This window comes from Miniopterus natalensis, chromosome 1 (genome assembly GCF_054644295.1).
Source record: "Miniopterus natalensis isolate mMinNat1 chromosome 1, mMinNat1.hap1, whole genome shotgun sequence".
Classification (NCBI taxonomy): Eukaryota; Metazoa; Chordata; class Mammalia; order Chiroptera; family Miniopteridae; genus Miniopterus; species Miniopterus natalensis.
The window spans coordinates 30,418,615-30,437,584 of NC_142081.1; the positions used below are offsets into that span (position 1 = coordinate 30,418,615).

Below are 18,970 nucleotides of genomic sequence, written 5' to 3' on the forward strand. Positions count from 1 at the left end.
GAATTTAGTAATGTAAAAGTCAGTTTAAAAAGAACAGTTACACAATTGATTTTGCAGTGGCAGCAAAAAATGATTCATTTTTTTCCGACATTTATTACCAAAAGGTTGATTTAACTGGTGTTTCTACTGTAAAATTATTAAAAAATTATTTCAAATTTCACCTAGCATTATTAAACACATTCACTATAAAAGTATTAAATACAGACGACTAATAAAAGAATTTCAAAATGTGCTGAATATACCAATGTATATAAAACTATATTGTCTTGTGTAAATATGGGCCTTGTTTAGAGCTATGTCTCACAGGAAATTGTAGCAAATGAAAACCATCCCCATTTTTTCCACTCCCACTTTTTAGGATTTATGTTTTTACATTTAAAACCAGTTACAGAGAAACAAAAAAACATGGTAACATTACTTTCAAATCAAAATAATGACTACTTTGAGCATTCTTATCATGCTAAAATAATTGAATATTATTAGAAGCAAAGCTTAAATATACTTTGATTCTGTATCAGCAGAACCAACTATCTAGTTTTCACTTGCCGCAATTTTGTTTGAGTAATGACACTGGCTTCTTCCAAACCAGGAAGGAGGGGCTGACATTTAGATAATAAAGTGCTAAGAAAAAAAGCATAGAGTATATGGGTAATTATCTCCTGAAAGTAGAGTCCACTTAATGGCTTATGATGATTTTGCATATTGAAAAAAACAGTAACTCAGTAGTTGAAAAGTGGGTAACTTTTCTTCTGTTTACTTATATTTCAAAGTTTTTCTATAATGAACAAGTAATTACCTTTATAACAGGGAAAACTCAATGAACTTATTTATTTTAATAGAAGCTCTTAAGAAAACTACATCCATAGGACTCCAATAATTGGGGGAAACTCTTAGAGAAGAAAAAGCTTACAATACAGGGTGGGGCAAAAGTAGGTTTACAGTTGTTCATATGGAAAATAATACAATAATAAATAAATAATAATACAAGAATAAACTGTTTTACATACTCAGAACTGTAAAACTACTTTGCCCTACCCTGTACTGTATGTATCTTCTTTCAAATCTAAATTTTTATAATCTCTATTCTTTTTGAAAACAGGAGTGAATGACAGTTTCTAATAGCTTATATAAAATCTAGTATTTCTCATACTAGATATTTAATTTAATTGGTAAATTCATGGTAGAAAAATTAAGAGAAATTAAAAGCATGAATTATATCTTAATTAATGAGACAGAAAAAGAAGTCAGACCTAGGTTAAAATCATTGAACATGATAACTAGAAATTAGCAAGATTCTTTAACCCAAGAGCCAACATGTTTTACATCTGAAAGGTTAAGAGAGTCACCAAGCTACATGTGTCTAATAATTTCCTAACAGCTCAATCTCCAGATTATTTTTCTGTTTTAAAAAACTTGAGTCTCTTTAAATGGAAATATAATTTCTACATACCTAAAGAAAATAAAGCTATCTCTACTTGCAAGTGGATTTTAAGAGAACATGAATCCTTCAGTGCACACCTCCAAATAGTTAGCAGAATCCTAGCCTGTGATTCCTGAGTTCTTGCCAAAAAAAATGAAGAATTAATTAGGGATTATACACTTTACAGTACCTTCAATTGACAGGCAAGTCAATATATAATTAAAAGAGAAACTCCTTTTTTGCTCTTGTTTTTAAAGACCCTCACTTCATGCAAGCATGAACATATTATCCCTATTGAGAACATAAATCTTTAAGTGATTAATTTTTGTCCTGCATTTTATTACTAAAATCATTATTTACAAATCTAGAAACTGCCACTAAAAACACTTAACAATTTCCATTAAGTGTCCTTTAGAATAAGTATAAGCAAAAGATAAATGACAAAGACCTACAAGCACATTCATCTCACTTCTTCCTTACCTGTGTACGCCTTTAACAAGCATTCCTTGATTACTACTCATGTTACAGAGCACTGACTAGGAAGGAATTCTGCTTGGTATGATATGTGCAAATTATAGATGTTGATATTTGGATAGAAAACAAACTACAAGGTCTGACTGTCCTTAATAGGCTTTTAAAAATCCCATTACATTTAATAAAAAACAGAGATTATAGAAATAGAAACAGTACCTATATTAAAAATAAAACAATTTTGAAAAAGAATCAAGCTCATATAGATCACATAGGACAATTAAATTCCCCATAATTTTATATTGTTTTTATATTAAAGTAACTTGGCCTGAAAATGAAATTTAATGATGAGAAGTTGTGATATGATTATGAGAAATTATGATTATGATAATGTCACAATGAGAAAACAAACAAAACCAATCAACAAAGTTAAGATAAACTTTAAAAATACACTCAAGTTCAATATTTATGGAGCTCACTACATATTAGCAGTATTTCCAGTAACAAATGTTAACTCTAGTGGTAGGATCTGTCACTCAAATAGCTAACGTTTATGTAGTACTTACCATGTGTCAGATATTACTCTGAGGGTATATCATTGATTAACTTTTTAATCCTCACAACTCTAAGAGATAAGCACTAATATTACCTGATTTTGAAAATAAGGAAAGACACAGAGACAGTAGTAAACTTCCCAGGGTATTAAAACTAGTTAATGAAAAGCCCAGTATACAAGTCCAGGAAGATGAGCTCCAGAGAATGTTCTCTTAATCCCTACATTAAAAGGCTAATGTGATAACATTTAAATAGTTTGGTATTATTACTCCTTATGTTTGATAAATTAACATAGGGATAGATGACATTATTCCTACTGGTAATTTATCATCCTGGTGATCTTCATTAATCACACTGATTTTTCATCAGGCACAGGCAGTTGATTCCCAACTATAAAGGGCATTCCTTTAATCTACAGTAACTAGTCCTCATTCTTGGCCAACCAAAATTAGGCTCATTCAACGAATGTCCACCTCCATGAACCCTCCCCTTGCCTCTAAAGCCACATGTGACCTCTACCTCTCCCTTGATCCATAAAACCTTCTTTACTATTAAAACAATAACAATTAACATTTATTGAACTCTTCTGAGTATTAAAAGTACTATGCCATATGCCTGGCTGGTGTGGCTCGGTGGTTGAGCAGCACCCCATGAACCAAGAAGTTGCTGGTTCGATTCCCGGGCAGGGCACATGTCCAGGTTGCAGGCTCTATCCCCAGTGGGGGGCATGCAAAAGGCAGCCAGTCAATGACTCTCTCTCATCATTGATGTTTCTATCTCTCTACCCCTCTCCCTTCCTCACTCTCTAAAATCAATAAAAACATATTTTTTTAAAAGTACTATGCCTTAAGTACCACAAATTAACTTATATAATCATAACAATCCTGAGAGATAAACTCTATTATCACCCCCATTTTACAAACAAAAAAAGTGAGGTTCAGAGAAGATCAGTTCTCACAGCTAAGGAACATGGTTTGGATTTGAAGCCAGATATATTTAATACTAAAATCTATGCTGTTGAACAGTATACTCAGTGCAGTGAGACTGTGGAAGCATATATATAATACTGCATTGTATCCTATTTATTTACACACCATCACATCCCTCCACTCTATATCAAGAGTTCTTTGATGATCAAAACTATGTCTTATACACATTTATTTCCTAAAAATTAATTGGACTTAATAATAAACATCTGAATAAATGGATGAGTAAACAGATGATTACAACAAATGCTGCACATGTAATGAAAAAATAGAACACATTAGCAATTCTCAAACTCTGGGGGCTTATGACCTCTTTACACTCTTAAAAATTACTGAGGACTCCCAAAAAGCTTTTGTTTAGGTGAGTTATATCTACCTATATTCTCCATATTAAAAATTAAAACTAAAACATTGAAAAATATTTATTACAGTTGACCTTTGAAGAACACAGATTTAAACTACATGAGTCCACTTATATGTGAATTTGTTTTCAATAAATATTGTAAGTGTATTTACTCTTTCTTATGATTTTCTTAATTATATGTTTTTCTAGTTTATTTTATTGTAAGAATACAATATGTAATAGATTTAACATACAAAATATGTGTTAATAGACTGTTTATATTATCAGTAAAGCTTCTGAGTCAATAGTAGGCTATTAATAATTAAGTTTGGGGGAGTCAAAAGTTATACACATATTTTCGACTGCATAAGGAAGAGGGGTGTGGGTGCCCCTACCTCTCATATTGTTCAAGGGTCAACTATCATTCACTTTAAAATAACAAGTAAAGCTCATCACATGTTAACATAAATAACAAGCCATGTTAACACTAGTCAAAAGGACTAGTTAGATTTCATAGCAAAGAATATGACCAGGAATAAAAGGGATCATTTCATAGTGATAAAGAGCTCAGAAAATGAAGAGGCTGGGACAAGCCTAACATCAACGCTACCAATAAAAGAGCATTTGCAGATGACATGATTCTTCACACACAAAAATCCAAAAGATACTATAAAAGACTATTAGAACAAATGAGTTTTGCAAAGTTGCAGGCTATAAGATCAATATACAAAATTTAACTGTATCTCTTCATCCCAGAAATAAGCAATCATAAATTTTAAAAAGTTTTAAACCATTTACAACATTAAAATATAAAATACTTAGGGATAAATCTGATAAATTATATACAAGACCTGTACCCTAAAACTGTACATTGCTGAAAGAAATTAAAGACCTAAATAAATAGAAAAATATACCTTGTTCATGAATCAAAAGATTATTTTTTAAATTTTTTGTATTGATTTGAGAGAGAGAGGAAGGGAGACGGATAGAGAGATAGAAACATCGATGTGAGAGAAACATCGATCGGCTACCTTCTGCATGTTCCCTACTAGGGATCGAGGCCACAACTCAGGCATGTGCCCTGAACAGGAGTTGATCTGGTGACCTCTTAGGTTCATGGGTCGACACTCAACCACTGAGCCACACCAGCTGGGCAGAAGACTCTACAGTATTTTTAGAACAGAGCCAAGTCTCTCCAAATTGATCTATTGATTCAGTAAAGCTACTCAAAATTATAGCAGATCTTAGGAAAGTCTGAGAAAGTGTCACAGCCAAGGAGCCTAAAACTCTGAAATATGCAAACTAACCTATAGTTACAGAAAACATGAGTGGTTCCTGGGGGGTGGGGGGCTGAGGTGTGAAGAAGAAATTATAAAGTGGCACTAGCAAACTTTTGGAAATGATGGAGATGTTCATTCCCTTGACTGTGAAGATGACGTCATGATTGTATGTATACATATGTCAAAGCTCATCAAACCATGCATTTTAAATATGTGCCATTTATTGTAAAGCTGTTTAAAAATAGAATAAAATTATTCTAAATTTCCATAATTAAATTTCCATACAGGTAATTTAGATTATGAGATCTTAGTGACCTTATTTTTACTATAGTATGAAACATTATTGTGTTATCCTCTTACTATTTCAATTATTCCCTACAATGCTAAAAACAAAACAAAACTAAGAATAAGCAAACAATGAAATCACCTGAAGAATGATGCAATAGTTAAATAAACTGCAACTATATCAACTATACCAAGTATATCAACTCTTTTATACCAACTATACCAACTCTTAAATAAATTGTAACTATATCAACTATACCAAGTATTACCAACTGTTTTATACCAACTATACCAACTCTTAAATAAATTGCAACTATATCAACTATACCAACAATAAATTGCAACTATACCAAGTCTGTTTTTTTACTGCACTGCCCAAATTATTGCCTTTTTTTTTTTTTGCATCATCTCTTAAGAGGATATGACAATATCCTGGATGAATTTTCTCAAACTCAAAAATCAATGAGTTACCAATATATTCTATATATTTTTAAGTGTACAATTCAGTGATTTTTAGTAAATTTATCGAGTTATGCAACCACATTTAGAACATTTTCATCACCCCAAAACAGATCCCTGATGCCCATTTTCAGTCACTCATGTGTGTATTTTTAAGAACAGAAAAGAAATACTATATTCTCATCCAGTCCGTCAGTAAACACGATGGATTTCATTCCACAAGAACATGAGCCAAGAACTTGACTAGTTTTGCTGAAAGAAGATGTGTCAACATTTTTTTAATTTTCTATGATGTTTGTATACCATAATTTACTTGCTACAGTTTTTAAGTGTGTAAGTGCTATAGGCAGGTAAGTGCATATACAAAGGTATTTGAAAAGAAGAAGGTGTAGAAATGAACAATTAATTGGATTGGTCATTCTAACTGGTGTTTACAAATCTAAAAATGAGAACCTTTTGTAATTATAAGAGATGGTGGTCCTCTCTTCAACCAAATTACAAAGCATCAAAGTTTTCAAAAGTATTTAATTTTGACAATAAACATATAAACAGATAATAAGCTCAAACTTATTATTGATGTATTTGCATTTTGATACTACAAATACAAGAGGAACCAGAATTAGTGATAAGATAGACTCTATTAGAGATGAACTTGAAAACTGGACTGTTTACAAAATGGATATGTTCCATGTTCATGCATAACCACTGATCTGTGGTTAGTTGCACTCAAAAGATGCTGTCAAAGTATATCTACCTCTAAACCAAGGGCATCTGGAATAAAAATTTGATTGTGCTATATTTAAATCTCTAGTAAATTTTCTACTAAGGTTGTTTTCATTAATTGATTTATTTTTACATCTGCAAATTATTCATAAAATAACTTTAAATTATTTTTAAAAAAACTAACCAAGGTCCATTAGACCTAGATGATAAATGGTGATAACAATTTTTCCTGATAAAAAGAGAGTTAGAAACTGATGAAATGCCATAAAGCATTATAGCAGAAGAAAATCAGAGGATATGCCCACCTATGCCCATACAAAATTTCCCTTAGGCCTCAAAAGGACGTTTCCTAGCCTTTATAAATAATTGTAATAACTCGTTCTACTACTATGTGCTCTGTCTTTAAAGCAGCATTTCTCAAACTTTTCTTACCATAATTAGTATATATACTTTATATGAAAACCCACTACAAATGCGTATACACACACATATAACTAATACAAGAATTTCACCAACAATACTTACATTTACTAAGACAATGTCCTTGACTAGTTTATTTTCTATTTTTTAAAATACTGAACATAATCCACAATCTGAAAACACTAATAATATAGCCGTTCAATATAACATTTTAAAACATTAAGTGTAAATCAAGAGCTATGATGGTACTGGATAAATGTGTAAGAAATAAGTAAAAACTACCAAGACCAGGAGGCAGAGAGAGAAACATTGATCAGTTGCCTTTTGGATGAGCCCTGACCAGGGATCGAACCACAACCTAGGTGTGTGCCCTGATGGGGAATGGAACTTGCAATCCTTTGTTGTATGGGATGACGCTCCAACCAACTAAGCCACCCAGCCAGGGCAGCTAGGAAATATCTTAAAGATAAGGATGTTTGATCATTTCATAAATATCCATTCGCAATAAATTCCAGGAATTGTAATACTGTTCACGTGTTTGTTTCTTTACGGTTGATTGTAGCAGCTTTCAGATGTCCCCCAGTTGAAAGCTTTAAACACAAATAAAAGCTCCAAGAACTTAAGTTCTATTTCTTCACCTTTACAATCGCTGACTGGGCTATCACTGTTTACTTCAAATCTACTACTTAGCCCTGGCTTAGTATTATAAGCCACTACCATCTTAACCAGGACCGCTACAACTTTTCTTGCTTTCACCCACCACCAATTTTCCTGTAACAAATCTAAGTCAAATAACACACCTAAGTCCAAAGTTCTCCTATGACTTCCCATCTTCTTCAAAGTAAAAGCCCAAGTCTTAATCATCATCTAAAAAACCCTACATGGCCCAGCTGGGGTGGCTCAGCAGATCGACCTATGATCCAGGAGATCAAGGTTTGATTCCTGATCAGGGCACATGACCGGGCTGTGGGCTCTATCCCCAGCGAGAGGCATGCAGGAGGCAGCCAATCAATGACTCTCTCTTATTGTTGATGTTTCTTTCTCTCTCCCTCTCCCTTCCTCTCTCTAAAATCAATAAAAATAATTTTTTTAAATAATAAATAAAAATTTAAAACCGGACGTGATTTAACTGGGCTCAACCTGCCTCCTACACCCCTCTGACTTCATTTCCTACCATTTCCCAATTCACTCTGCTTCAGACATTGGCCTACTTTCTCTTCCTTACACACTCCCACCTCAGGGCCTTTACACTTACAGTTCCTTCTGACTGTCCTGGTGGTATCACATAATTAGCTTCTTTGCTTAATAAATTTCGGTTCAATGTCATCTTACAAAAGATTCCATCACTACCTACACAAAAATAGTACTCTACTCCAAGCACTACATATCTCTTTATCCTGCTGTATGTGTCTTCAAAGTACTAATTGCTATTTAACAGATCCAGTCATGTATTTTTATTGTTGGTTTCACCCCTGTCGAATGACAGTAGATTTTTTCTCTGTTTTGCTCACTGCAGCAACTAGAAGAAAGAGAAACTGGCACAGGAGATGCCTGACAATCATATGAATAACTAAAGTAAAGGAAGTGCTAAATAACCAATTGTTTTCTCAATTAACGTGATGTAAATACTATGAGATTTCATTTCCCAACGGAGACAATCATATACTGACATACAGGGTCTATTGAATCTTATAGTGATTTAGAAGGAATTGAGCAAATTCCAATAAACTGAACTTGGTTTTTTAGGTCCTAAAAAAATCTGAATTAAAACTATATTTCATTGTAGTAATTTGGTTTATTTGTTGCTGCTTTTCTTTCTGAGCTTAATTTTGGAATATATATATTCTTTAAATTAATATTGTGATTTAATACTTTTAAAGTCCTTACTACAAAAGACTATTCTGGAATCAACTGCATAATTACATTTCCTCAGTGACCTTGTAATCTCGTGAGCATTTACTCTAGACTAAACAGCCTCATTCAGCTGCCCTGTGTCTGACTGTCGATGAAAGAAGCTTGTTTGACAACTGCTTCAAGCAGAAACATATTTTTTTCCATGATTGCCTAAAAAAGATTTAAAACTTACCAGACTAGAGCCAAAGTAAAACTTTAAGTAAAAAGGTTCATGTTAGATGTGTGAGTTGATTTCTAAATAAATGCCAACAGAAACAGATACTAAAGACATTTTGCTGTCACAGACAGCAAAAAAAAGAGTTAATTTAGTAATACCCTCATAATTAAAACAAAGTATAATATATATTATATATTATAAACACACACAAGTTGCAACCATTTTTGTGACTTCTGTATTTTTCCATATTCTTTAATTTTGTGGTACCCCTGAGATTTTTTCTAAAACTAAATATAAACTTAAGTGGACAGCATCAAAAACAAAACAAGCATAAAAAAACAAACAAACAAAAAAAAAACACCTTTTCTTCATTCTTAGGCAATCCATGTATAATTTAGTCAATAGGTAAAGACCTTGACCAAAAAAACAAAAATGTCTTCAATGTGATTAAAAAAAAAAAAAAATCACTTAAACAGCCAACATGATACTTAATGGTGAAACACTTAAAGCATTGACACACCAAAAAAAATCAGAAACAAGAAAAAGTAATTATCAGAATTATATAACACCAGGTAAAAAGTTCTAGCGAAATGTAATAAAATATGAAACTGAAGTTATAGATAAAGCATTTAAAAAAATATATCCATTTCTTCAGATGACTGACTTCCAAATAAAACTCCAGATGTTTACCTAATAGAACAATTAAAATTATTAGAGCTCAGGGTAAAGCAGCTTGAAACAAAATAAAAGTATATTTAAGCAAGAACCAGTCAGAAAACATACTGAAAATTTTGTAACAGCATCACAAGTGTGATATAAGAAAAATTAATTTCTAAGAAATGTGTGATATATATGGAAACTCAATAAATTTTAAATGTTCATTCTTTTCTAATAAGTTTAAGGCAATTTCAAATAAAATCCCAAAAGGAGTGGTGTTTGGATGTTACCTAGGGGGATAATAGGGATAGCTATCTTAGTTAAGTTGTTGGTGGGTTTGGTTTAATTTGTTGAATTATTTATTTCAAAATATTTTACTATGAAAATTTTCAAATGTAGACAAAACTTGAAAAAACTATACAGTGCTTTGGCCAATAAACTTTACTTAGAAGAATAAATGTATACAAATGCTAAGAATACTTTGAAAACTCTAAGTAGCAAGAGACTTGCCACACCTGTGGTAGGCAGAATTCTGAGACACCTCCAAGATTCCCACCACATTGTGTGCATCCTTGAATAATTCCTTCCCCAATGATCTGATGGATTTCACTCCTGAGATTATATTACAGTAGTCCCCAGCTATCCGCAGTTTTGCTTTCTGCAATTTCAGTAACCAGCAGTCAACCGTAGTTCAAAAATATTAAAAGAAAACTTCTAGAAATAAACAATTCATGTTTTAAATTGTGCACTGTTCTGAGTAGCATAATGAAATCTTGGACTGCCCCACTCCATTTCACCTGAGATGGAATCGTCCCTTTGTCCAGCATGTACACACTGTATGCGCTACCCACTCATTAGTAACTTAGTAGTCATCTCGCTTATAAGACCAACTGTCATGCTATCACAGTGCTTGTGTTCAAGTAACCATTATTTTACTTAATAATGGCCACAAAGTGCAAGAGTAGTGATGCTGGGAATTTGGATATGCAGAGAGAAGCTGTAAAGTGCTTCCTATAACTGATAAAGTGAAAGTTCTCAACTTAATAAGAAAAAAAATCATATGCTGAGGTTGCTAAGTCCTACAGTAAGAATGAATCTTCTATCCCTGAAATTGTGAAGAAGGGAAAATAAATTTGTGCTAGTTTTGCCCTGGCCAGATAATTCAGTTGGCTGGAGCCTCATCCCATGCAACAAAAGGTTGCAGGTTCAGTTCCCAGTCAGGGCACATATCTAGGCTGTAGTTTGATTCCCGGTTGGGGTGCATACAGGAGGCAATCAATTGATGTTTCTCTCTCATATCAATGCTTCTCTCTCTCTCTCTCAAATCAATCAATAAATAAAAAATTCTTGCTAGTTTTGCTGTCCTACCTCAAACTGCAAAAGTTATAGCCAAAGTACATGATAACTGCTTAGTTAAGATGGAAAAGGCATTCAACTTGTAGGTGGAAGGTATAAACAGAAAACATGTTCTGACTGAGGCAACATGCTGTGCCAGAAAGCAATGAGCCTATATGAAGACTTCACAAGGGATGCCCTGACACGAGTAACCGAGCCATTTACTACAAGTAAAGGGTGGTCATACAGATTCAGGAACAGGTTTGGCATTTTACCATCTCACATCATCACAACAAGGGTGAATACAATACATTAAGATATTTTGAGAGAGAATCCATTCACTTAAGTTTTATGACAGTTCTCTTACTTTGCCTAATTTATAAATCAAACTTTATCATAGGTATGTGTATATAGGAAAAAAACCTAGTACATAGAGGGTTTGGTAATATCTGCAGTGTCAGGTATATACTGGGGGACTTGAAATGTATACCCCACAGATTGGGGGGGACACTGTATATGGCAAAAGGGATTTTGCAGATGTAGCTAAGATCACAGATTGGTTGATTGTGAGTCAATAAAAAGAGAGATTATCTAGGCAGGCCAGACTTAACTAGGTAGGAGCCCTTAAAAAGGAAGAGATTCGAAGAGATTTTTCTCCTGCTAGCACTGAAAAAGATCCAAGCCATTGTGAATTCTACATCTACAAGAAGCCTAACTCTACCAATAATATGAAAGAGCTTGGAAGACAACCACCCAAGCCTCCCTTACATGGAACTACAGCACCTGTTGATAACTTGATTGCAACCATGTGCAACTAGAGTAGAGGATACTGGTAACCCATGCCCAGACTGATTAAATGTGGCTCACCTAGATTTAAAAAAATAATAAAATATAAATGTTATTTTAATCCACTTAAATTTAACACACAGCAATAGAAAATAATGCACAATTTAATATTAAAACATCATGATTTTAAATTAATAATAATGTGATACTATTAGAAATTGTAACAGATTAGTGAGAAAAAAAGGGCAGCAGAGAAAAGCATATTAATATAACACATCAATGGAGAAAAGAAGGATTGTTAAATAAATTATTCAGAGCCAACTAATTTACTATGTTGAAAAAATAAAAATTATTTCATATCTCCTCACAACAAAATAAATTCCAGATGGATTAAGTGAATATAAATAAAAATATAAAAAGTTTGTGTTGTTTTAGGATTTCCTAAGTAGAAGATCAATGGAAAATTAACAGGACATCATCAATATATTTTACTGCTCAGAGATTAAAACTACTTCACATCATAAACAATGTAAGAATAGCGGTAGCGCAGCAGAAGCGTGCTCGGCCAATAAACAATATAAGAATAGAAAAAAGGTTAGAATTTCAGGGGTTAATAGTGTTAGTACATGACTGACTCACATAAATAAAGAAAACAATACTACACCAATAGAAAAGGGGACACAGAGCATGAACAGACAATTCATGCATAGGGGAGAAAAGAGGGAAAAGTAATTACTAGGGTGCCACAAATACAATGGCACAGAATCTCCTAGCGAAACAAAACAGCATATGCAATGGCACAAAAATGTGTGAGACACCATAAGGTTCTTAAGAAACACCAAGTATGAGAGGGGCAGGATATAGGGCTATGAGGGTGGACAGGGGTTAGATCATGCAGGTGAAGATGAGATTCACCATCTCAGCGAAAGGCAACAATGAGGTAAGATCCAAGAAGGAAGACAGAGAGCAATATAAGAAAAAAAATGTTAGAATATGTTTTGTCTAATTTTACTTTAGAGAGAGATAGAGAGAGAAAGGAAGAGAGAAAGAGAGGAAGGGAGAGAGAGATAAACACCAATTTGTTGCTCCACCCACTTATGCATTCATTTGGCTGATTCTTGTATGTGCCCTGGCCAGTGATCGAACCCCCAACTCCGGCGCATTGGGATGACGCAGCAACCAACTGAGCAAGGGCCTAGGTTATATTTAACATCTCATCTCAAATTCTTGACATATAAAGTTGCAATTTGTCAATTTTTAGGAGTAAAAGAAAGTATCTCCAAGATTATCATAAAGGTAGATCTTCTATTTTGGGGGACTATACCCTATGTTAATCCCTCAAGAATGAACATTTAATTACTTTGCTATTGATAATAATGGATTTCTAATAGGTCAGTTACTTTTTCTCATAGTGAGTTGGTTTTTATCAATGTAGTCTATGGCCACACAAGGGAAAAAAAAAAAAAAGTTAGGTGCTGATAAAGATCAAACAAGAAACTTTTTTCTAATTACAATCAGGTTATAGATAGCTGAGTTAATTTAATACTGCAATTACTGCCACAGTTTTTTTCATTACTAATTTTGTAATAATAATTGAATACTCTATCAGCTGGTTAGAAAGAACTTAAGAAATTAAACCATCATAGTTTAAATCTATTTTTTAAAGCTATCATAATTGATAGCACAGAACTTACATCAGTTATGTTGGCAAAAAAACAGATATAAACATGCATTTGGCTACAACGCTCTACCACAAAAAAATATACAAAAATGTTCTACAGGAAATGTTAAAATTTTATTCTACAGAACTTTGGTGGCAAATAGTTTCATTTAATTTCATAAAGAAGGATAACTGAAAACTATACATCTTGCTTAAAAATCATATTTTATCTTATAAAATAAATTTTTCCTTATTCCTACAATAGGCTCATAAATGGACAGCTCATGTTTAGTAAATCGCATATGTATTTAAAACTTAGTGATATCTGATAAAATAATTTGAAATTAATGAATAAAGATGATAAATGCTTATAACTTCTACCAGTTAAGTGAATTCTTCTTTGGGTGGAAGGTAGTAAAATATTCACTAGAAAGCCAGTTGATTATTACAAAGACAGTCTCACAGGCCAATCAATGAGACTGGACTAACAGCTACAGCCGCGGTCTGGGGAATTTCAATTAGCAGTTAAGTTTTCCCAGTGCTCGCTCCCACTGGCACAGAATTAATAAAACATGTTTACATATTGCCTTCAGCAAATCAGAAAAGTACTGCCAGTGCAATCTGAACTATAACTATATATTCATAATACCTTCCTAAATGAGAAATTCTCACTTATTTGTCATCTACTTCTCAAGTTTAACTAACTTTAGAAAAGATCTCAGTAAAAACCACCTAAAATCTCATGGCAATGTACTTTTGATTTCATCCTTTATCAAAATTATGCATGAGGACAAAAATGTAGTTTTTAGGAGGCATTCTCCCAAGGCCTTATGTCACCCACTCCCAAAAATATATAATTAAAATTATTTTGAAAGTGCTTGCATCCACAGTTTTGCACCAACTAGAGTGAAGCTACAAATACACTAGTCTTAACTTCATGTCATAAAGATTTCAAAGCAGATATAAGAAAATGGAAATGAAGTAATTTATTCTCTATTTGCCTCTAAAGAAATTAAACTTGTTCCCTCTGTAGAACAGCATAATATAAAACGGAAATTTTGATGTACTAGAAAAGAGAGGATAGGAGGGAGAGGTTTGGGTGTAGGGGGAGAGCCTGCTGTAAAGAGATAACTGGGGCTTATTAGATACAATCTTCTAGCAAAGATGTGGACAACTCTTGGGACAGATGTGTAACAATTACACCTTTAGTCAACTGAAGTTAAGAGTCTTTGTATCTTAACAGCAGTACCTTTGAGGATACCAAATCATTCTCTGAAAAGTCACTTCACAGAGCAACTTCTTCAATCTCTCCCTAAATGTTTCTGAAAATTACAGTAGGTAAAAATGTATTCTTAGATCTAGAATATTAAGAAAAAAAGTAAGAAAGCATATGCTTTCAAATAATAGTTCCAGAATAGAAAATGAGAAATCAGTTTGGGATTTATTTTGGCGAATGTTTAAGTGCTAGGTCATAACATATTATCAAAGAGATTGCTTGAGCTAATCCCGGCTCCAAAAACTAAAACCGTTTATATAGAATGTAATCCTTTTCTCAAGGTAGAAGGCTGAAGGTACAGAAGGTGTGAGATACATTCTATTTTGGTATATAAATAGTTCTATGTGAGAAGAAGTCAATGTTTCTTAAGCAATTCTGATACAACTGTTGTAGATCTAAATTCCTCTACTCCTTAGCCACAGATGTCTAAAAGAAACTTGTAGTCAAGGTCCATTGCTTGAAATACACACATGTTTATTTGTAATTAAAATAATTTGCCTTGAGAATATTATGCTAAGCAAGTCAGAAAAGGCAAAGAATCATATGATTTCACTCATATGTGGTATATAAAACTGAAACTCATAGACACAGACAATAGTCTGATGGTCACCAAAGGGAGTGGGGTGGGGAGCAAGGGTAGTAAAGGGTAAAGGGGGCCAAATATATGGTGATGGAAGATTATTTGACTTTGGGCAGTGGGAACACAATGCAATATACAGATCATGTGTCATGGAAATGTACACTTGAAACCTATATGATCCTATTAACAACCAATGTTGCCCCAATAAATTTAATTTTTAAAAAATAAAATAAAATAGAAGAAATTGTAATCTGACACCATGAATCACCATACTTAGCTTGGACTGCTTTTAATCAGGTGATAACCTGAAAGAGAAATAAAATACTGTCCCAGTTAACCCACTGTTATTTCAAGTTTCTTTGTTGTAACACCTCAATCAATATCCTATTACATGTTCCATTCTTTTAGAAACATTCCTAAGTAATTCAGTTCTATATTGTGTTAACATTTATTTCAAAATAAAGCATATTCCATTTAACAAACAAACAAAAAAAGAACAATTTGCCTTAACTTTTGTGGATATAGAATATATGTACAGTCTTTTTTGAAAGAGAGAAAGGCCTACTGCTGGAATTCTGGAACTAAATGTATTCTAAATAGTCAATGGTTAATAATGAAAGACCTTAACCACCATTCCCCCCCAAAACAAAAGCAATCCAGCCTCCTTTATTTAAGTTTAAATAAGATTTTAGGTATGAAAAACTTGAAAAAAGTAGAAGACTAATGTTATACCTTATCTAAAGGACACTTACCCTATTTTTTAAAATAAAAGCCATAATGGTAAAGGCAGAAGGAAACTAAAAGGGCTCCAAACAATCAAAAGTATTACCAAAGTTTATTCAATTTAATAATTTACTCAAAAAAAGGGGGGGAAAAAAGTCTATTAGGCTACATCTATTTTACACAGAATTCTATCAGGATTAGTTAAAAATTCACATACACATATACAGGGTAGGGCAAAAGTACTCAAAACACAGAGTGTATTCTTGTATTAGTATTTATTAATCATTGTATTATTTTCCATACAAACTATTATAAACCTACTTTTGCCCCACCCAGGATATAGCAGCACCACCACCATAACAGATTAGAAGAGGAAGATGAGGAGGATATTCCTTTAGAGAGATTCAGTAAAAATCAGCAATAATTGAACACTAAATGGAAAAAGAAATGAACTATTTTTTTAAAAATGTCAGGTAAGACTCAGCTGATGAGGAAAGGCAAAGATTAGGAGCTACTGGGAGAGGAGTAGAAAACCTACTGCAACCCTCTCCAACCCTCTACTGACACAGACGAAAGCCTTCAACCACTGAGGAAAGGTAGGACACCCACTCTTACCCAACCTAACACACTGATGCAAAGCAGAGATCAGGAGAGGGGCAAGAAACTGTCCTATGCTCAAGAACCCTGAACCCCACCAAAACAAGACAGAACTCACTTGTGGGGTTGGGAGAGGAATAGCAAACCCATCTGCACCCTGATGTAGGAGACAAATGTTGTTTGCCTCTGGGAAAGAGATAGGAACACTGAGAAAGTATCACCCTGAGGCTCCAGCACACAGGACGTCCTAAGACTAAAGCTCAAACAGCAACACTAAAAAAGCCCTTGCTCCCACAAAACTTATTCCAAGTAAAAAGCAAGAGCAGTCTACCTCTGGGGAGGGGCATCAAAAGAAAAAACCCCTGTAGCTAACTAAGGCTTGCAGAGCCTGCTGAAAGCTGAGAGTGGAACAAGAAGACAGAAAATCCCTCCAGCACTCCAGGCCTCATATTAAGCAAAAAGTGACAACAGACCACAATTGAGAGAATCTGAAGCCTATGATACACTGATGGTAACTAGAGCAACCATGAAACCCAAAATGAAATCAAACTAGACAATACTCAACTCCCTACACTAATGGCCTGACAGAAAAAAGGGCATAAATATTATTTACCTCAGTCTCTATTGTTCTGTTACACAAAATATCCAATATGCAAGCAATAAGTACAATAAACACAAGAAAGCAGGAAAAACAAATCTATCATCAAGACATAAAATAGTCAACAAATGTTGGAAGTATCAAAGAGGCACTTTAAGTAACATAATATGGCGGGCATGGCTCAGTTGGTTGGAGCATGGCCAGCCCACCGAAGGCTGATGGGTTCCATTCCAGTCAGGCCACATAGCCAGGTTGCGTGCCGGGTCCTGGTCGGAGCATGTGCAGGAGGCAACTGATCAATGTTTCTCTCTCTCTCTCCCTCTCCTTTCCTCTCTCTCTAAAATCAATTAACAAATAACATAATAAGTTAAAGGATCTAGTGAAAAGAATAGATAACGTGTAAACACATGGGGAATTTCAGCAAAGAAATGGAAATCACAAAAAGGAGCGAAATGGAAATGCTAGATACAAAAACTGCAGTAACAGAAAGAATTCTTTTGATGGACTTATCAGCAGAAGGACACAAGAAGAAGTGAAGTTGAGGATAGGACAAGAGGAATTATCCAAACTTCTGAAACACAAATTTAAGAAAAAATTTTAAAAAACAAAATAAAACATCCAAGAACTGTAAAACAATATCAGAAGGTCAAACATATGTGAACTCAGGATCTCAGAATAAAAAGAGAGAAAAATGGAGCAGAAGAAATCTGTGAAGAGATAATGGTTGAGATATTACAAAATAAAAATATTGAATTATAGATTCAAGAAGTTCAGAGAAACTATATCTTTATATATAATGCACAATCCTTATAGAAAATATATAGTAAATCTTGCTTTTTAAAGTCTAATCTGGCAATCTCAGCCTATTTTTTGGAGTATTTTAGACCCTGTGCTATCCAATATGGTAGCCACAAGCCATATGTGTTTACTTAAATCAAATTGAACAGAATTTTAAATTCAATTCTTCAATTTCACATTCAAGTGCTCAGTAGAAACATGTAACTGAGCTACTATCTTCAACAGCACTGGCACAGAATACTTCCATCACTTCAGAAAGTTTTATTGGATGGTGTTTGTTCAGAACATTTACACTTAATGTAATTACTGATATATAATATTAAATCTACTATTGTACTATGATATTTGTTTCCTAATTGTCCCATTTATTTTTTGCCCCCTTCTTTTCCTGCATTGCCATTTCCATGATCTTTCAAGCGTAATTCTGATTACAAAATTATTGTAAAATCAGCCTGTAACAGAAGAGTACTATTTTAAATACTTCACTGACACAAAAGTAAAGATTTTAAGAAAATTTATTTTAGAGATACAGAATTCTGCCTCTTCACTACCAAGTAAGAGATAAGAAATCAGTATCACTTATAACTTTTTAAATCAGACAATCCTATGTTGTCTGTCTCCTCAAGCTTCAATTTTAGCATTTACACCAATTATTTGATAAATTTGTTACCTCAAACTCATATGGGGATTTTAGATTTTGTTTCACATTCCCTAGGACATTAAGAGCACACAGAACTAAAACAAAATCATAAGATCTACCAAATAGCAAGTAAATTATCTTTCATTTTAATAGTAACTTGACCTTGCAGCTTCCATATGCAAAATACTATGTATCATCTTCAAGACTCTGGTTTTGGTTTTGAAGACGCATATAGATTTTGTCTATTTCATCTATCTTGTTTTTGCTATTAGGATCTTTTTTTAATTACTTGGTTTCACAATACCAA

The 18,970-nt window shown here is 33.5% G+C and overlaps 1 protein-coding gene across 1 annotated transcript in view; it reads right to left on the reverse strand.

Moving 5' to 3' along the window:
- Positions 1-18,970, reverse strand: part of MNAT1 (MNAT1 component of CDK activating kinase) — a 145,962-nt gene that overhangs the window by 38,571 nt on the left and 88,421 nt on the right. The gene's annotated exons all lie outside the window — the stretch shown is intronic.